Raw genomic sequence first — 20,412 nt, forward strand, 5'->3', positions numbered from 1 at the left:
TCCAGAAACGTGATACCTGTTTGAGTTTGCGTATTTTTTTGGCTCGCACATCTGCTGCGGGATATTCAGCTTGAATGATGTCATGAGTCTAGCAAAGTCCTGACAAGACTAGAAGGCTGAATTATTTAATGATGCCTCCACTTTTGTGGAATTATTTTAAGTATTATAATTGCAGCTGGGTTCGCCTTGGCCTGCCGGAGGAGAGAGAGGGAGAGGGGCCCTGTGGGGAGCGATCAGCATCAGTCAGGGGGATCGGGTTACCATGAGCACACCAAAATGCTCCCTTAATGATGGGCAAATTTAAGGCGAAGCTTTGACCTGAGCTGAGACAATGTTTCTTCACATGGTGCGGCCCGTATAGATGGTCGCTCTCATGGCCTTGTGGGGCTGCAGACGTAGAAAAACACAAAGCCAGACACCTTTGTCAACGACATAAAAGCATGCAGTGTTCCTCCTCCTAATGTGTTTCCTCCCTCATGACTTCACAGATGAATATCCTAAGAGCCGTGTTCGTCATTTGTCCCGTAGTATCTGATTGCAAGATCAATGATCAGAATTTTTCCTGATGGTTAACTTCGCTAAGTCTCTTTAATACAGACGTCACAGATGAAAGTGTGAATGTGACTGTGTTGCAGCTCTGAGCTTCGACTTTGACACGTTGAAAGGAGAGATGGATGTCTGCGTTGAAAGCTGTAAAAGAGACGGCAGAGTTATTTTCACATCTGAGGCCGGTCCAGCGAAGTGTCAGAACATGACGACCTGCTGCAATATGTTTCCGACAGGGACGAACTTGACAAGAGATTATTTTGTCATCGGGGTGCAATAAAAAGCGGCCGGTCGCTACTGGTCCAACATTACAGCCGGGCCATTCCCGTCTCATGCAGCTACATGTCAATTTAGAAGAAGAAGAGAAAAAAAAACAAAAAAACACCAGTGATGCCAACAACAAAATGTTGAATGTCACCATAATCCCGTCGTGATTAAGCAACGCTGGCTGTGAATCAAGACGAGAAAGAGCCAGCTGTAAGTGTTGTTGAAACCCGGGCTGAAACCGCCATGTTTACTCTGCAGAAGTCGTTAAGTTTCCACTTCTCAGGCCTGATGAGGGAGGATTATTATCATTTTTTTTTTTTTTTACACCAGTCAAACTTCATTAGAAACAAGCCGGGGCAACTGTGTGTTTGTGATTCCCAGGAGACAAAAGATTTTAAAGTGCAGCCACAGAGAAAATGAGAGCGTTTGCACGTCAGAGGGTTTTGATTGTGATTGGCGGATGCTCAGTGAACGGTTTGGCCCACAGCTGACCCAGAGTACTCTGCAGACCACTGGACTCACTCTGCTCTCAAAAATAGCATCTCCTCCTCCCACCTCCCTCCCTCCCATCCATCTTCTGGGAGACTTATGAAAACACTGCTTACCGCATTTTATTTTGAAATTTCCTGGCTTGCATTTATAGTAATAATAATGATAATGATGATAATAATAAAACTTATTTACATAGCAAAGTTGCAAAGTGCTTTAAAGAAAGAAAAAGTTTAGAAGAATAATTAAAACACATGAAACAGAAGTCAGTTACATGAAAATATAGATACAGAAGGTTTTAGTCTCTAATATATTTAATTGTGTGGTATTTGGCGATGACACTAATTTTAGTTTTCTGTGCTGGGAAGAATCTCCATCAACTTTTGAAGGTTGTCTCTGGAGAATTAGAAAAGCTCAAATTGTGGTTGGATGCTAATAAATTATCTTTAAATATATATAAAAAACAAATATATGATTTCTGGAAAGCGTGATAAACATCTAGATACGCAGACTGAAGTAGAAGAAATGAAGAAATTGACCGAGTCAAGCTCGAAAGAGTATATGAGAGTAGATTTTTAGGTGTGATCATTGACCACAACTTGTGCTGGAAGCCTCACATTAAATATGTTAGGTCCAAGCTTTCACGCACAATCGGTATTTGTCATGCAGAAGCGTGCAATAAGAATAGTGTATAATGTAGGGTACTATGAGCATACCAATGTACTGTTTCTAAAATTAAGGGCATTGAAATTCAGACATCTATTGGACTGCAAAACTGCACAATTTTTGTACAAAGCGAAGCACAATCTACTTCCAGGAAATATCAAAAAAAATGTTTGGGGAAAGAGGGGAGGGTACAACCTAAGAGGGAGAGAGAAGTTAAAGCAACCATATGCTCGTACCATGTTGAAAAGTACAGTATGTGCATATCTGTCTGTGGAGTGAAACTTTGGAATAGCTCATCAGAAGATATTAAAGGGAGCAAAAATGTTGCCCATTTAAAAACAATGTTTAAAAATAACATACTTGAAAAGTACAAACTTGAAAATGCTGAGAGCAACAAAGGATCAGGGAAATAACTTTTTAGTGCATGTTTGTAGTTGAGGATGGATATTGCTTGTGTAATGTAGGAAACTAAAAATGTATTTCTAGCCACGAAATTTGAGATTCCCACGGCTGCTCCCTGACTGATAGATAATGAAGCACAGGCGTCATTGACCTTGTTTGTCTTTGCAGGCAGCTGTTGCACAGTTAAATCCAGCGTCTTACCACCGAAGCCTCTTTCTTGTTCCTCGTACTTAAAGATTTTTTTTTTGGAACCAACCACTGCTTGTTTCTGTTCCAGAGCTGAAACAGTAGTAGTTGTGGACTTCTGTGCCTGGTGCGACGTTTTCCTCCTCTCCCCCCCTGCAGCGTTAAATGTAAATGAGACATTGACCTACCTGGTTACCAAAGAGTTAAAAATAGATCCGTCTCAGAAACGGAGCCTACTCGGTTAAAGCGCTTGTTTCTTCAAACTTCTGTGATGAGTTTGTCATCCTACTCAAAGATAATTATGCAGTCTGGGGAAATTATGCCTACATTGTGCTCTTGAGGAGATAATTGCGGCGCTGAAGCCTATGTATCACATGAGGATCGGGCCTCAATCCACAAATTAAATGCATGAGTGTCACTAACAGCCTATGTATATTTCCAGTACTCCTTGTATTACACTGTGTAAGTTCTTGTGTTATGGCATATTTCCCCTGATGATAACAAACGAAAAACAAAATTATTGTGTTAATTGAGCTGTTGTCTGGAGATGAATAATCACGCATGTCAAATTCCTCACGGGAAAACAACAGTCAGAATTAACTTTAAGAGAGAATGTAATTTCCATAATTTCCTTTTTTTTTCTTTCTTTTTTTTTCATTTTAACTTTTTCCCCTCCTCTTTGTGTCGCAGTTTTCATTAAATTTCAGATCTAAGAATAACTCGGACTGGAATAGATTTGTTAAACAGATAAATAACCTGCTCAGCATTAATGAAATCCTCAACTGTGGAATCACACTCCCATCACAGGTGTGAAAGCAGGTTGTGATGTAGGTTGATGGACGACTAATCAGGAAATCAATTAGGCCCTGACCCAGAAACGGAGACAAAAGGGGAGGATGATTTTCCTTCATTTCTTTTCCTCTGGCTCTTTTCTTCCTCCACTTGGACCCTCTGGTGTCTCTGATTGGACAAGAAACGTCCTCTGGGCTTTCAGAGGTTTTTCTCTTAACCGAGCACTTCCTCGTGTGTTTTATAACCATAAATTGATCTATTTATCCAATGAGACCTGTAGCAAGAATAACACGATCACATGTAATGCTGATAGATGAGTCTGTCTATTCAGATTGTCCATTTGATTGCTGCCCAACTAACATAACAGATATTATTCTTCAATGCTGCAAATTATTTCCAGGTATTTCTGCAGGTTGTTAATAGAAATTAAAAAAAAACAAAACAAAAAAAAACCCGGACAAATCAAGATTCTTCAAATCAGTGTTTCGGTGAAGACTCCAGTCTGTGAAAATATTATCCCGGGGACTCGAGCCCTTCGCTCTCCATCGCTGTTTTTTCTCTGATTAACTCGTGCGGATCTCACGGCGCGTTCGTCAGATTATTCATGAAAGTTTTAATCACATCAACAGTCAGTGAAGAAGAAGCTGCATTGATGGGAGTTTCCTGGTTTTTTTGGGGGGAGGGGGGGGGGGGGGGGGGTTTCCAGGTCACCCAGGTACCTGAGGCTGTGGAGGAACAGCTGGGCGGGGTGCAGTGACGGAGGAGACACACACACGCAGTCTGGTATCAGTGTGACCTCTGTGGGTCAGACTTAAAGGCTCACCTTTTCAGCAGCATCCACTTAGAGCTGAGAGGGAAGAGGCCGAATCATCCGTGTACCTTTGTCCATCATATTCACTTTGTATCGACGGCGTCAAACAGAACAACTGCGTCTTTATGTGGGCAGAGGTAAAAGTCTGACTTCAGAGAGAAGTCCCTCTGAAGACCAATAAAAGAGACGGAGGGGATATGGATGACAGACTGAATTTTATTTGAGGCTGATGGCACGTTTTATATTTTAATTCTGAGATTCTAAATTTGATATTTTTAATATAAACATATTAAACAGGGGTCCGGTCGATGTGGTCATTAAGGATTTATGAGCATTTTACTGTTGATTAATGAACTTGTCAGTTTTCTCTGGTGGACAAACTGTGCAAAAACACATTTCAGTTAAAACTGATGCATGAACACTCTTTAAATGGACGATATAACGTTTTGTAGGTAGAGTTGACATATTGCAATTCTTGATGGAGCCTGTTTGGTCATTTTGCAGCTGTTTGACATCTGCCTGTGCTGAAAAATGACACAGAAGCTCCTTTGGGATCAGCAGAAGGATCAGTCGTACAGGTGTTTTCTGATCTGCTCACTCTCTGGTTTAAGTTTTGGTTCAGTATCCACAACTTCCTGGATAAAGAAAAAAGGGAAATATCGTGGTCATTGTGTGAGGACAGCAGTGTTGTGTGTTGTGTGTGAACAGTGGCCCTTTTTTTGGTCCGAGTCGAGCTGCACCTGCGCTGCTGCTCCGTGTGGAAAAGATGACAGCTACAGTATGCAGATGTGTCAGTTGACTCCGCTCCCCTCAGAGGTGTCAGGTTGTGTGTTTTCCAAAACCTTCGCCGGAGGGAATTGGCCGTTGGTGAGTTTGGACCGTTGGGTGCTCGTGTCTTGAGCTGTAGACGTGTGTGTCAGTCAGGTTTTTGCTTTTGGCCTCCCGGGTCTCCAGATGCACTTTGAGGAATAAAAAACTACTTCATCAGCATGAGAGTGAGTCACTAATAATGACTGAATTTCATTTTTTGGTGAACTATTCCTTTAAACTCACAGTGCATGCACAGGAAAACTTTGCATCAGAGGAGTTCACATCTTCTCTACTTTAGTTTACTTCTCTCCTGTGGAGGGTGAACTGTGTGAACTGCTGATTGGCTTTGCAGTTTGTTTCATTTAATTCATCCTCTTATGCACAGAAACATTAAAATGACAAAAGTGAGATTGACACATTTCCTACTTGTTGAGGACGTACTGTAACTAGACTTGAATGGATCCTGGCTGTCACCACCAGTGCTCGGGGAAACACGCGCTAAATTGCTCGGATCACTTGAAAAAAAAGAAAGAAAAGAAGTGCATTAGATTAGACTTATTGAAATGTGTCACACTGTCCGCCGTGATTTTGGCTTACACTCGAAAAACAACACGTTCATCCCGCGTTGCATTTTGTCAGAGACGCTTCAGATACATTATCACTTCCAAACGAGAATTCCCTCGGTCCCTGTAAGTAAACCTTCCAAATCCCCAGCTCTCATCCCTATTTTCCTCTCAAAAACGAGCATTAGAGGGATTGCCCTGCTATTGTTGCTCCCCTTGGGAGCAAATCTATTTCTGCAGAGATGGAAATTTTCGGTCCCCACAAAGCTGCTGACACACTCTCAATGGAGGTGTCAATTCTCGAGGCCTCGCCATTGTGGAGTGGATAATTTAATTGGAGAGGCACGACGGTGTGTCCCCGGTCGGGGCATTCAAATGTTGTATCACCGCCTGTCCCAGTGCTGGCTCCTCTCCTGCTGTGGAGATTCAAGATTCGACTCCCCCCCCTCCTCCCCTCTCTCCTCTGCTCCTCTCAGATCCCTCCCTATCCTCCCCATGCAGGTGGGGGTGGTGAAGGAGGCCTGTGAGAGGAGCCTTTGTTGTGGGGGGGAGAAGACGCAGCTTTGTGGCCTCAAAGTCTGAGAGTGGCCGGTCTGGTCTGGAGAGGTGCAGCGGAGGAGGAGGAGGGGGAGGGGGAGGGGGGAAGAGGAGGGGGGGGGGGGCGGCCAACCTGCACAGCCATTACCTGGGGAGTCGTCTTGGGGTCAGGCACAAAATTAGTCAGCAGATAATGAAGCTGTCTTTGATTGCAGGGGCGAGCGGGGCTTCGGATTGGAGGAGGAGGAGGAGGGTGGGGGCGTGGGGGGTGTACGGAGTCTCCTGTACAGGGGGGGCCCCCGCAGGGCATGAGAAGCATGTCTTTGGAGCAGCGCCTGCTGTCAACGGATGCTCTGTTCCTCTGAGATCCTGGCATAGTTTAGGGTTGAAAGATGCACGCGGGGCTGGAGAGGAGCTCAGCCCGACACATTCCTCCGTGCGTCGTCTGCTGCTGCTGCTGCTGCTGCAGGTGAACGGGGTTCAGAGAGACAAGCACTTAGACAGACACAGGTAGACGAGCGCACAAATCTATTATGTGAACACACAAAAACTCACATCCGGTGCACTGTTTGCAGATTTATTTCTTAGGAAAAGACTTTTTTTTTTCAAGTGTTTATTTCACACAAGACCACAGCAACCAGACAGAACAAACTACAGACACCAACATACCAATACAGCAACAGCACAGTTAGAAAACAACAACACCTGGCCTGAAGAGGGGATGGATGAAGCATAGCTTTTAAATTTCCATCCCCCACATAAAGACACCATCAAGACATACATAACAACAAATAAATGAAATAAAAAACAAGCAAGCAAACAAACAAAACATTGTGAAATCCCTCAACAGTCCTACATTTGTCCTATATTATTTATGTATTTATTTCATTTCATTTAACCACCCCATCTTCCCTACTGTACACATCAAACATCTGTTGTTTAAACTTTCTTTTAAACTCACTTAGGCTTTTACTATTTCTAATGTTTTCGGCCAAACTATTCCACATAATTACTCCACAAACTGAGACACTCATAGATTTAAGGGTTGTTCTTGTGAGCTGCTGTGCCAGTTTATGTTTACCCCAAAGGTCATATCTCTTGGCACTTTCCCCTTCACAGAAAAGTCCTTGTATAATAACAGGTAGTCGATTATGTTTCGCCATATAGGTAATTTGTACAGTTTTTAATTTAATCAGGTCTAGAAATTTCAATGCAGCTGCCCTCAAGAACAAGTCATTAGTATGTTCATTGTACTTTACATGGCTTTTCTGTAGGATAATCAATGGGTGCAAATTGGTGTTGTATGTATTCCTGATAACCTGTTTCTTTTATTAACACGTCGGTCGCTCTTGATCCACCCTGATGGTTTCCTGACCGTGTTCACCAATCGTCATCCTCGTATGTTTTTGTATGTGTGTGTGTGTCACTGTGTGTGTGTGTCTCAGTGCACAGTTGTCCCGACAACCTGCGCGCCCGGCTCATGGCTGCCCTCCAAGCGCAGACAAAGCTGTCGTCGAGTGAACCAGGCGTGTGTCCACTGGACCTGAGGGGTGCCGCCACCGCTAAACAAAACACACAAAGACCCTCGCCCCTAGCACTGGCCCTCACCCCCGTCTACCCACTGTCCTGCCCCCCCTCCCCTCCACACCGCTGCCTGCTGCTTTGTGCCTGCTCCAAGAAGAGGAAGTTCCTCTCATCTCTTTTTCAAGGTAGCTCTGCCACCCATTACCCCTCTTTCACATGGGCAGTCGAATGGGCACACACACACACACACACACACACTGAAATGCAAACGGACACACTCTTCAAGGTGACACAGTTCATAATTGTTGTTTTTTTCTATCTTTGATAAGTTAGTTTTGACTCCGTTGGGCACAAATGCACAAAAGAAAATATTCAAATAGGTTCAAACGTCTTTGACTTTGCATGAAAGATTCAGTCTGACAAGTTTGAAATTGGTTTGTAAGATGATTTTTGCATCACAACATGAGGGTCGTATCTTTACAAAGAGATAATCTCAGTCTTAAGAAGCTCAGGAAACATATCTCAGCTGCTCACATTTAGTTTTACACTTTAATAGATCTGGAGAATTCACAAGGAGTAAATGAAAAACAAAATGGAAACAACAGAAGTCCTTAATTTTAGGTCCTATTGTCATCCTACAAACCCTTCAACTTCCTGCCTGGTAAAGATCCATGTCTCTTTACCTCAGTAGCTTTGTATCTATTGATTTACACATATACAAATAATCTATAAAAACAGAGACAATAAGATGTGATGGAGAGTCGCAAAAAACAAACAAACCCTCAGAGCAGCTGAATCTGGGCAAAGCTTACATCACACTAATCCATTATAAAAGAGAAAAGGAAAAACTGAAATTGTTAAAACTAAAAAGAGAAACAGGAAAACGAAAAAGAGACAAAATAGTATGTACAAGCAGTTTTGCTTTAATTTGCTTTGCTTTGTTTCGAACATGTATGAGTAACAAAAGAAACTTATCTGAGAAACAAACAAAAAAAAACAATGTGAATAGTCAAACAAGACAGGAGTAGGATGAAGCATACTGTATGCTTATTTAAACCTACCCCTTCTCCACTAGTCAATTAACAATCAGCCTCCTCAAACATACATATTTTCATAATACATACTTACAAAAAATAGAAAATAAATAAAATAAAGTGCACAAAGTAAATAATAATTAGGATTGATCTTAATCTCTGTAGACTAAACCAAACTGTAACTGAGATGCTCGACAGAACAGATAGGAGGCCGGAGTTTGTGGTTGTTTCAGGTGGATAATAATAATAATAATAAAAGTGCTGATAGTTAATGACAGACTGAACCTTTTTTTCTTTTTAAACTTTCTTTTTATTTAAGTTTTCAGTTATTTTTTTCAACAATAAAAGACAAACAAGGAAACAGAAAACAGAAAAAGAATAAAAACATACAGAACAGACAGGTTGACAAGGTTGACATACATTAAAGCAAAATTTCATTCATATTATTCACACAGACAGTGAGTTACACGTTAAAGAATATGAAGTCCACTTTTCCCAGTACTTAGTAAACTGTTCAGCTCGTAGTCTTAGGGTGAAGGTAAGTTTTTCCATGCATTGTATTTCGTTGACAATGGTGATCCAGTCATTCCTTAATGGCAAATTTGTCTGCATCCATTTCCGTGTACAGACTGAACCTTTTTCAAGAAGCTATAAACAAACAAAACAATATATGAAACACAGGCTCTCTGCTAAAAACTCATTTTGTTGTCTCTTTTGCCCAAAGATAACCTGAACGTCCTCACAGGAAACACTTCCCAGGTGTTTTCCCAGTTGTACTCGCTCTAACAAACTGATGTTGATGGGTTAAACTGGACTGAATCTGTGTAGCTTCTCTTTAAGTTTCCTCCTCGAGCAAAGAGCAGATTCCTCGCTCACATCAACAGGACTTTACAAGTGAGGAAACTGTTCCACATCTAAGGACACATTAGATCTGTCAGGTCCGCTGCATTTAAAATGTAAAGAGTGTCGACAGGCTGTGTCAACCGGCGAGTGTATGTTCTTTGGGATGTCAGTCACTCTATAGTATGAGATGTGACACTGAGCTCGGGCGTTTGTCACAACAGTGTCACGTCAGCTCATAAGCATACCTGTATATAACTCAGAATGACAGATCATTCAGGACCGTGCGTGTGTGTGTGTGTGTCGAGCCGACTCCTGTTGTGACCACTCAGGCAAAACCAAAGAAACGTGTTAAATCTCGAGTGAGATTTTCTTTTTTTAGTCCTGCGTCCTCCTCTTTTCTCTCAACACAGGCGTTGCTTCCCTTGTTCTTACATGCATCCTTAACCCTTTGATATCGACCAAGTGTATTCCATCTATAACGACATATGCTGCTGTCTTGGATTTCAGATTTGAGCACTGGTCTGAAGCACTTTCACTAAACCCCTTTCTACAAGGCTACAGTGTTTACTTTTAATTTAATTAGTTGTGTAACTGGCACTTGAATGGGGCTTTGAGACGGAGAGACAGAGTTTTGAGATTTGGGAGATTTGTCATCGTCTGTTCAGTGTGTTCAAGAACAAATGTCTGATTGATCTGTGATGAATTGGTTTAAGTACAAAAATGTCTGGTGGATGTTTTAGGTGCACAAGTGCTTGTGCTTTGTCTGGTGTTTTTTTTTTCCCCCACTTGACGTTTTATTGTGAAAAATGACAGTCCTGATTCTCTCAGATTTTCTCTATGCAGGAATGAATTTTTAAGTCCAAAAGTTTTCTTCCATCAGATTCTGTTGTTGTTGTTGTTGTGGCTTTAGTAATGAAATAACATGAAGCAAGAACTTCTAAGTTTGATGAATTATCAAGGAGACTGAGGCAAATGCACCAAACAAGACTATGGAGAAACTTTGGCTGCGGAAACTTAAACTGATTTTGTTCTACCTTCCTTCATATTTGCTAAAGCTGGAGCAGTTTTTGTTTCTTCATGTGGGATATTTCTGTGTTTTGTTTTACTAATCAGGCTGAGATATTTGCAGTGAGATGACTCGACGTCGTGTACTTCCTGGCAACAATCAGGACTCAGTTTCTGTCAGTTGGTGGATTGTTTGCATACTGTCAGTCAAAAGAAAGCACACATTTGTTCTGTTTGTTTATTTAGTCATGCATATATAAAGTTATAGATGGTATTTATTTATTTATTATTTGAATGCAGGTTTTAGTATCTTTAGGTCTCAGGATATTTGCTGCTGATCTTTCATTTAATTCAGTTTTAAAGGGATAGTTCAACATTTTGGCAAATCGGCCCATTGCCATAATCCCTTTAGTTTAGTTTAGGAGTAGGTTCGTTACCTTTAATTGTCGGTGCAAGCTGTTTTTAGAGCGGCGGAGCAGAGCCGCGAGCTGCTCAGAGCTACGCTTGCCGAAAAACTGTCCCTCAAGGCAACGCGCATCAGCTGTTTTGCATGAATTTACCTCGAAAACAACTCCGTCTCGTAACGTTCCGTTATTATCTCATAGCGTGGTGAATGTCAAGGTCACAACTTGTCCACCAGAGCGTGTTGGAGTTGTTGGATTGTGTATTTGATGAGTTTGATGAGAAATGGGAAACCTAGAAATTCCATGAGCCTCCGTAGCGTAGCTCTGAGCAGCTCGCGGCTCTGCTCCGCCGTTCTAAAAATAGCTTGCACTGACAATTAAAGGTAACGAACCTACTGCTAATTTGCCAAAATGTTCAACTATCCCTTTAAGTCTCTGGAAACGACTGACAGCATTCGTCAGAAGCCGAGGAGTGACCTTGAACTCCTCAGTGACGTGTGTTACTGTGTTTCTCCTCCTTTGAAGCAGCAGTAAAGTAAAGTTTCTCCGGCATCAGCGGCATTAGAGCCGACATCATCTCCGACCGGGATCTCGCTCTGATGAAGGTTATCCAATAATTATCTCACCAGTGATGTCATGAAGGTGGATGAAAGGGGAGTGAAATACAGTTTGGACTCAGAACAGGGGCCTCCAACCTCTTAATGAATATGACCTCTAAGTCCTTCCCACAATTCCCTGGGCTCCCATTCCCCCCTCTCCAAAAAAAAAAACCTACAGTGTTTAATGATTCCAAGGACTCTGGGGTGAGCTCCAACTCTAATCAATGAACCCCATCTAGGGGGAGGCGGTATCCCTGGTGACGCTGTTGCCAAGACAGTCGTGCTTGGCAACCTAGGTTCACCATGGTGACGAGTTCCCGTTAGAATAGTTTTTTTCCTCCTCGATGTGGAGCGTCTGGCTGAACCGGCAAGACGGCGTCATTATGTGAAGTTTTCTTTTTTTGTTTTTTCCCCCCTCTTGCTCTTTTGCCAGCGAAGAACAACGGAGTTTAAATATGTAACATGTTTGTTTGGAGAATTCATATTTTTGTTTACAGTTTTGGCAAGCGACACTTTTAGTCCAGCCAAAAAAAAAAGAGAAAAGAGAAAAAGAAAGAAACACAGTGAAAATTGAGAGAGAGATATGGATGAATGAAGTAACGAAAAGAAGCAAAGTGACAGACGGGGCGTGATGAGGTGGGATGAGCATGGGGAGGAAACTATGTTAAAAATAACTGAGAATAAATAAAGTGACAGAGCAGCGTTTTGTTTAGGAAAAGTGCCCAGAGTGTCATCTGCTAAAGCAGCTGGTGGAGGTGAAGAAGAAGCAGAAGACGAAGAAGAGGAGATATTTTAGAAATGGAGATGTCTTTCACAGTCTGAGCTGCAGCAGCGGAGCCTTTTCACAATAGCATCTGGGAAAATGTGCAACTGGATTCTGGTTTTACTTTCACATAGTTTTGGCTTCTGCTGCTGCTGCGTATGTTTCGTGGTCTCTGCTAAGAATCCCTGTGATATTTTAAAACCTTTGTCATAAGCATACGTTTTATATTTTTTTCTCCAGAGGACAAGTTTATGAAGTTGCATCCTGCGTTCCCTTCCGCTTTGTCGTTTTTAAAAGACTCGAAGAGCCCCCCTCTCCCTAAGAAAGGTTTAAAAATGGAGGGAAGAGCATTTTCCACAGCTCTTCTCATTGATGAAATGTTTCCTCTTCCTCTTCAATTATTCAGGCCGTTTTCATTGGAGAACTCCCAGTGGCACCCGGTGAGATTTGCATCCTGATTTATTTGTCATATATCCTTTATATCTCTAAATTCTTTATACCTCTCCAGTGGCTCCATGCATCTTTCATGGGCTCCTCAGCAGTGTTTGCAGGCCAGATCCAAACACATTTTACACGTCACGCTGCAGCTGCAGCTCCACTACTTCACCTTGGGTGTGTAGAGCAAATGAAAAATTTATTGTCTAGTGTCGTTAATTTTTTTTTTTTTACCCCCCTTTCCTCACACCACCAAGTTTTTGGCGTTGTCAGTGTCAGGAGTCGCCACCTCACAGGCTGCTTCCCCCCCACTTCTCTCTCCCTCTTTCCTTCCTTCTTCCTCTGCTTTGTGGTGAACTTTGAAAATTGCAAGAGAAGCATCTCTGTGACCTGGAAAAGGCTGTTTTGTTGAGGATGAGTGACTGACACAATTAGGTGAATATGGAAATGGTTATGTTGATGGCACCCACAGGGCAAGTCAAGACAAATTTATTTATGAACCGCTTTTAACAAAACAAGTTCATCACGGGAGGCGGAAGCGGAAGCAGAAGGGTGGGGAGAGTTTTGACAAAAGTAAAAACTTCATTCACAAAAATGCAAAAAGCAAATGTGAAAATGTTTTCCACTCATATTGACAGTTGTTTGACTTGTGACCTTTGTGATCCACTTTTTTTCCCCGTGCATTGTTACAGAAGCTGTTTCAACCCGGCGCTTTTTTGGACAGACTATTGCCTTGTTTATTTATGCCATTGACAGACAATAGCAAAAAAAAAAAAAAGCCAGAGAGAGAGATAAGTTTGTGACACGGTTAAATGTGACAATGCTTTGAACTGGCATCACACAGACTTTACCCCCACACCACGGAGCACAGGGATAAAGATAAACATGTTTGTAATGGTGTAAATTTAAGTCTCCATTTGGCCTGTGTTGCCGTTATATACTCTCACCCACGCAGGAAGGCATGAGGAGGGGGGGTAAGAAAAGCATTCCCAACTGATTAATGCCCCAACAATTATTCCCCTATCTCCCTCTGTCTGTCTCTGTTGACATGCTGCCACTCCGAGCCGTTCCGCTGATTTTCATTTCCACCCCGACACGGGCACAAGCTGCAGTAAAGCGCCCGCATATGTGGCGACGGCGACGGTGGCGCACACACAATGTAATGTAGGAAACGGCTTCGGCCTCTTCTCTTCTCTTCTCTTTCCCCCGGATTGCGGAGCAGCACAGCACGTTGGAGACAGATTGTGATGCTGGAATGTGCCACCGAGCCTTACAATCTCCATCTGCTTGGGCAAGCCGCGGATGAACGGGGAGGGGGACAGAGGGATGGAGAGAGAAGGAGAGAGACAGAGAGAGAGAGGGAAGAAGGAGGCAGAATGATGGAGTGGCTATTAAATATACAGCAGGCAGCAGCGACGAGCATGCAGGGTGTTGTTGGGAGGCTCCTGCATTATGGTGGCGCATCTCTTCATTTCTCGTTTTCCCTCTACAGCTTCTCAATCTCTTGTGTGTGTGTTTGTGTTTGTGTGTGTGCATGTGTTCACTCTTTCACTTTTTACTTTTTCTTTGTGCATCGTTCTTCTTCCTTCTCCCCTCCCTTTGTAATTTCATCTTTTCCTTCCTTCCTGTACTCAGGCTGTCTCTCTTTTTTTTATTATCCTTCATTTCTTTCATCACTCCCCCATTAATCTGTATTATCTTCCATCCCTCTGTTTTCTGTCTTGCTCTTTCTTTCTCTTTTCTTCACTTCCTGTCTTTCTTTTTTTTCATTCGTCCCCTTACATGCTGATGTACACTATACACTAAGGCCACCTACCTATGTAACATAAATCAGAGATGAATCCCGCCACAGGCTTTAAATGGAGACGTTTTATTAGGAGAAGTCCTGGAGTCCTTGGCGCTTGAGAACCGGTTGTGATGTGAACTGAGTTGAGGCTAACCTCAATGTTAATTCAAGCTTTTATGGAGCGGCTGCAGTAGTAGTGGCGGCGGCGGTGGGTGGTGTTGGTGGTGGTGGTGGTGGTGGTGGTGTGTGCAGGCGTCGTCTCAGGCTTTGTGACAGCTCGCTAACGCAGCTCCACAGAGGTGTCTCCGCCACATTTTCTCCACGTTCGCCGTCTAATTCACACGTCCCCGAAGTACACCCCCATAAAAAAGATTGGATGGTAAAACATTGTGAAAACATCCTTTAGATGACAGTCGTACCACGGCGAGGGGGGAAGGATGGGGCGAGCGAGAGGAGAGGGGTATGTGGGTCATGTATCAGTGTCCAGATCAGTTGGCAGACTCTCTCTCTCTCCTCCTCTTCTTCCTCTTCTTCCTCTGCTTCTTCTCCCTCTCTCCTTTTTCATTCCAGAAGATTTCTTCATCAGGTTGCAGGGAAGGCGGCCTTCTGTCACGAAACACTGCCTGTGCTGTGTCGGGTTGGGGGGGGTGGAGAGAAGTTGTGGTGGGGTGGAAGTAGGTGGGTAATGTGGGGAAGGGTAGAAGCTGGAGGGATGGAGGGGGGCGGTGAAACAGCCTGACTGGAAAAGCGTGTTCGGCTATTTTTAATTCATGGGATACCACCTGGCTAATGGTGTTTTTGGATTCGCCGGCTCCCCGCAAGCCCAGAACAGAACTTGTTTCAAATAATCAGGCCTCCACCAAATGCGCTGAAATTATTCATGCAGCCTGCATTACGAGCCGTTGATCATAATATTGGAATATTAAAGCAGTTCGGAAATGTCAGGTAGCATTAGGATGCATTGATGGCAACCCCAAAACAGCTCGTGTAACTTAGCTGAAGGGATTCTTTTTAATCTTTCTTTTTTTTCTTTTTAGGATTTTACCAAATAAATTATAGTAGTTATTTACATAAAGGCAGTGTTTACAGTTTAATAATACAAAGGGATTTTTATAATAAAACATGAAAATAATGCTGCAGATTATTTGACGTAAATATTGAATCCAAGACAAGAGAGAACTTTTCTTTTGACAAACAGTAAGAGGCTCTCCACTCGCATTGGGAGCATTAAAAACATATTGGCTGTATGTCAACTTCTCCCTCAGCGGGTCATAACAACATTGTGATGTCAACATTACAGGAAACGTTACCATAGTCATGCAGAACTTACAGTAACCAGCAGGCCGCTGATGTTATCCTGCCCCATTGATTTCCTCTGCGGCCCTAAGTACTGACGGCTTCAGCTTAAGATAGCACGAGACCATAAAAAGGCAGATTGACCAAACACAACATCATATGATTATATGAAATATTGATAAGAGTGGTCTGCTCTCCCATCAGGCCTTATGGACAAATGGACAACTGACCAGCCGGGGCTGGACTTCAGCTTACGTAATGAGCTGAGGAGCAATGAGAGCAAAACAAAGTGGAAAATACAGCTGAGTGTCGATGCTGAACGCTTGTGAGGAGCTGCTTTTTCCAATATTATTCCTATTTTATCTATTTATTTATTTTAATTTATCTTAGATGATTATTCATGTTTTATTTAAGTCAGCCAGCACTGGCCCACAAAGCTCCATCCTTAGTGTGTTATACCTTATATTTATTCTTTCTCACTGCAGTTAATGTTTTCCCCATTTTTAGACTTTTGTAAATATAATTTACTTATTTCGGAAATATACGATATAATAGGCCCTCATTTTATTTTATTATGTTCTATGCAGTCAAATGCCAGATGTAGTTACAGGATAATTCAAATTTTTGCTTAATAGCCTTAACCTGGTTAAATAAATAACTGGTTTATAGACTGAGAAGAGAATTAATGGCAATCTTTTTACATCTTTAACGGATGAATAATCCGATTCTGTCACTTTCTCTAATATTTGTGACCCTTGTTCTGCCACACACACACACACACACACACACACACACACACACACACACACACACACACACACACACACACACACACACACACACACACACACACACACACACACACACACACACCAAATCAAAACACACAGGATCTCAGTAGGTCTGATGTGTGGGACAGCTGGAGATGAGAGATACTGAGCTCTGCAATTATCAGAGGAACATTTCATAGATTTGGGTTGTGATCAAAGGAGCCATCATGCACATGATAACGTGTGCATGTGTACACACACACATTAGACACACACACATATATACACTGTAAAGTAGTGGACCCTGCTGGTATTTTGTCCAAAGCTTTCCTTTTTAATATTCCTCCTCAATTAAGAGACACTGATATACACGACTCAACAAAGATCAGAGATGTTTATCTTGATTAATGCTGCTGCGAGTGTAAAATCTGAGTAATGAAAGATAAAGTTATCTGTCCAAGCGATGTTATGTCTGTCAGAGCGATTATCACAGCTGTTATCTACAGTTTCTCAGAGGCTGCAGCAGCAAAAAATACACACAAGTCTTTTTTTTTTTTGGGATGAGTGGCACATATCTGTAAAAAAAACAAAACAAAAGAAAAAATCATCCTTTCATTGATATAGAAATGTTTAAATTGATTTTGAGCAGCTTTGCAGATGGACATGAAACCTACTCATGCAGCAAAGGAGCACACGTCAGCTTTCAAGTTCAAGTGAGAACATAACAACTGCATTTTCTTGTCTTTCTACATTGACAACAAAGACTCTTTTAACTTCCAAGCAAATGTTCATTCATTAGCTGCACACATATATCAAACGACAAAAGGATACAGGGGGGTGGGGGTCGGAGCAGTTTTTAACAAGCCTTTAGTTGTTGAGGGGAATGAGTGTAAGCAGTCTTCCATCAGCTGCACACGTTCCCCTGATGAGACGATAGCGGCTAAGACGTTTATGCAAAGTTGCAACCTCACGCTTTCAACTTCCTCGCAGTCACATGGACGACAACTTTGATGCCATATTAGACGCGAGGCAACAAACTTTGATACGGGTATTTACCAACAAAGCCTCGTTCTCACTTGTGGGTGGTGCAGAGTAAGAGGATTATAGTTTTCTCTTTTGTTTCTGTTGCTGTCAGGGTTTAAGGGCAAACTACAACTTTTCTGAATTTAATTGTTGTTCCGTCGTCTTAAGCACACACGGATCTGACTTCATGTCTTATGGCCTAAATATTAGGAAAGAGGAAGTCACACATACATATATACATGTGTGTAAAGTGGGATCCAAATGTCTGCAACCATGTATATTGTCTGATTTATATTTTATTTATGTCAGCGCCGCATTACTCTGTGTGAGATGACACCTTTGTCTCTTGACTTTTTCTGCAGAATTCAATTCAATTCAATTCAATTCAAAAAACTTAATTGTCTATCGCAAGGACAGAAAATTGTCATTAGTTTGGGCTCCAAAACAGTTAGACATACAAACACCAACGTAAAAACTCACATTAAAAAATCTCACATAAAAGCTATAAGATTAGCTATAAGAGACACAGACACTTGAAATCTTATATAAATTTAGGAGAAACTTCAAACATACATCACTGGTGGCATTTTTTTTTTGTCCTCGCATTATTAAATTTCACAGGTGTCCTATTAGTTTTCGAGCTTCCTGTTAATTGCTCATCCTCATGAAAGTCATTTTCCAAATCAATCCCACAATTCAATTCAAAGCTGATCTGAATTGAAAATCTTATCTGAATTTCAGTGTTTAATGTGTTTAATATGAATCAAATGTTGAATAGAACAAGTCTAAGAGATGAGCATCATCATAGTTCTCGTAGTTGACCACTTTTTTTAGTAAAAGTTTTTGGACTTCATTTCTCATTTGGCATTTAGTTTCCGTTGGACAACAGAAAGAAAACAGTCAGAGAGAGAGAGGGGAGATGGAGCTGAGGAGGAACAGGAGGCAGGAGGAAGAGGTGAGGTGGTGTAAGAGGGAGGAAGGGGAAGGAGAAGGAGAAAGGGAAGGGGAGGGGGCTGTGGCAGATTTTTTACCTGAAGGCAAAAGCAGGCAGAGGAACCCTTAGGTTCAGCAGGGAACGGTCGTGCCCGCCCCAGTTCCAGGAAGGCCCTCTCCGCTGTGATCCATTATTCAGCAATGAGCACAATTAGCCTCTGTCAAGCTATTTTTACACGCTCCGATAAGATAGATTCAATGTACAAAAGAATGTGCAACGCCCCCCCCACCAACCCACCAACCCTCAACCCCCTTCCCCTGCCGCTCCACCTCCCGCACATCACCACTTATTTATTTATTTGGCACGTTAATGCGTTGGAATGGTATCGATGTAGCTTTTATCCCTTCACTTATTCATCAGGGCTTTGAGAGAGTTTGTTTAGAGCTGTTTAGTGAGGCATCATCGTCAAAAAGCTGGAGGGATGAGATATGTTAAGTTGACTCATCTGTCTCCATGTTTTGATATGTGGGCAATATCCCCTCTGTTTGAATGCAGATGGCTGGCTTTTCCAAAATGAATTGATCTCAAGGACCGTAATGAGCACTTAGCATCAAAGGTAGAGGGGTTGATAACGTATACGTGGTGCTGTAAGTGCAGGTGCCCACTTAACAGGAGGAGGAGGATGACATCAGCTGGGTTTTTGTTTGACAAGTTGTTTGGATGCACACGTGACAGATAGACGGACACTTTGTGTTTGTGGTTTGAGGTTTGAGTTGAGTGAGTTCGTTCAAATGAGCTTCATCGATGTGGAGCTTCAGTTTTATGAGTTACAAACCAACAGCATCTTTTGTCCAGAGAGTTTGGTGACCAGGTTGAAACCATTCTCGAATTTGTTAAACATGGTGATACCACTAGAACAGCAGTGACAAATTTTAGTTAAGGGGCCACAAACAGCTCAATTTGATCTCAAGTGGGTCGGACCAGTAAAATACTGGCATGATAACCTACATTATTAAGATGTTTACAGTTAATTAACTATCCTTTTACAAAACATACTATAAACAGCCTGAAAATTGTTGATAAAAATATGTGCAATTTCAACAATATTACTGTATGCCTCCTCTGTCTTCTTTGTAATTTTCACAGTTGTCAAAGGGGCTGGACCCTCTGCCGGGCCGGTTTTGGCCACGTTTGACACCTCTGCACTAGACGCTGGTTAGCTTAGCTTAGCATAATAGATGCAAACAGCAGGAAATAGCAAGCCTGGTTTTGTCCAATGATTATTAAGCCCACTATGGTCAAACTAGCCTTAATTGGCCTTAATTGGCCTTCATCAAACATATCAGTATCAGTGTATGTGTTGGCCAATAAGAACATGTTTTGTGTCTTCAAACTTTGCAGGTGAACTACAAACTGTCTGGGTTTCATTTTGAAATGATGTCATGCTTTGGTTCATCCACAAGAGAAAAATAATGTCAGTGTCATGTTCATTCAGTTATTCTTGCAGTTTGCCAAACTAAAAACTGTTGGACTGATGGGAGCAGGTGAAATGAAACTGTGAAATACTGATTATTGTTATTCTTTACTATACTGCACTGAGGCCATTCTGAATACTAAACGTTATTTATTGATAAACAGAGGAACATGAGGCAGATTATTCAGTTATTGGAATTTTTTACTCTCTAATATCGACATCAGTCTCAAATTCGCCAAATCAATCGGGTCCAAAAACCCACCTACCATTCATTACCTTACTATAATAGTTATTGATCCTTGCTTTGTCCTCAGCCGACTCATCCATATGAGCGTATTTCCGGAAGTGAAACACGCTCACTTGCTTAACTATTCCTTTAAAGCGTGCCCAGCAACAATGTGTGAAATATGTTCAGGAAATAGAGCATTTCTTCAGACGAAGCGATTCCCAGTC

At 42.0% G+C, this 20,412-nt stretch overlaps 1 long non-coding RNA gene across 1 annotated transcript in view; it reads left to right on the plus strand.

The window, feature by feature from the left end:
- LOC146973190 (uncharacterized) overlaps positions 1 to 7,713 on the plus strand; it is a 76,693-nt gene extending 68,980 nt beyond the window's left edge. Inside the window, exon 3 of the long non-coding RNA XR_015037720.1 lies at positions 7,522 to 7,713. This is a non-coding gene — a long non-coding RNA (uncharacterized LOC146973190). The remainder of the gene's footprint in view (positions 1 to 7,521) is intronic.
- Positions 7,714 to 20,412: the final 12,699 nt, after the last annotated feature.

Source organism: Trachurus japonicus, chromosome 15 (genome assembly GCF_045865225.1).
Source record: "Trachurus japonicus isolate A0001 chromosome 15, Traja_1.0".
Taxonomy (NCBI): domain Eukaryota; kingdom Metazoa; phylum Chordata; class Actinopteri; order Carangiformes; family Carangidae; genus Trachurus; species Trachurus japonicus.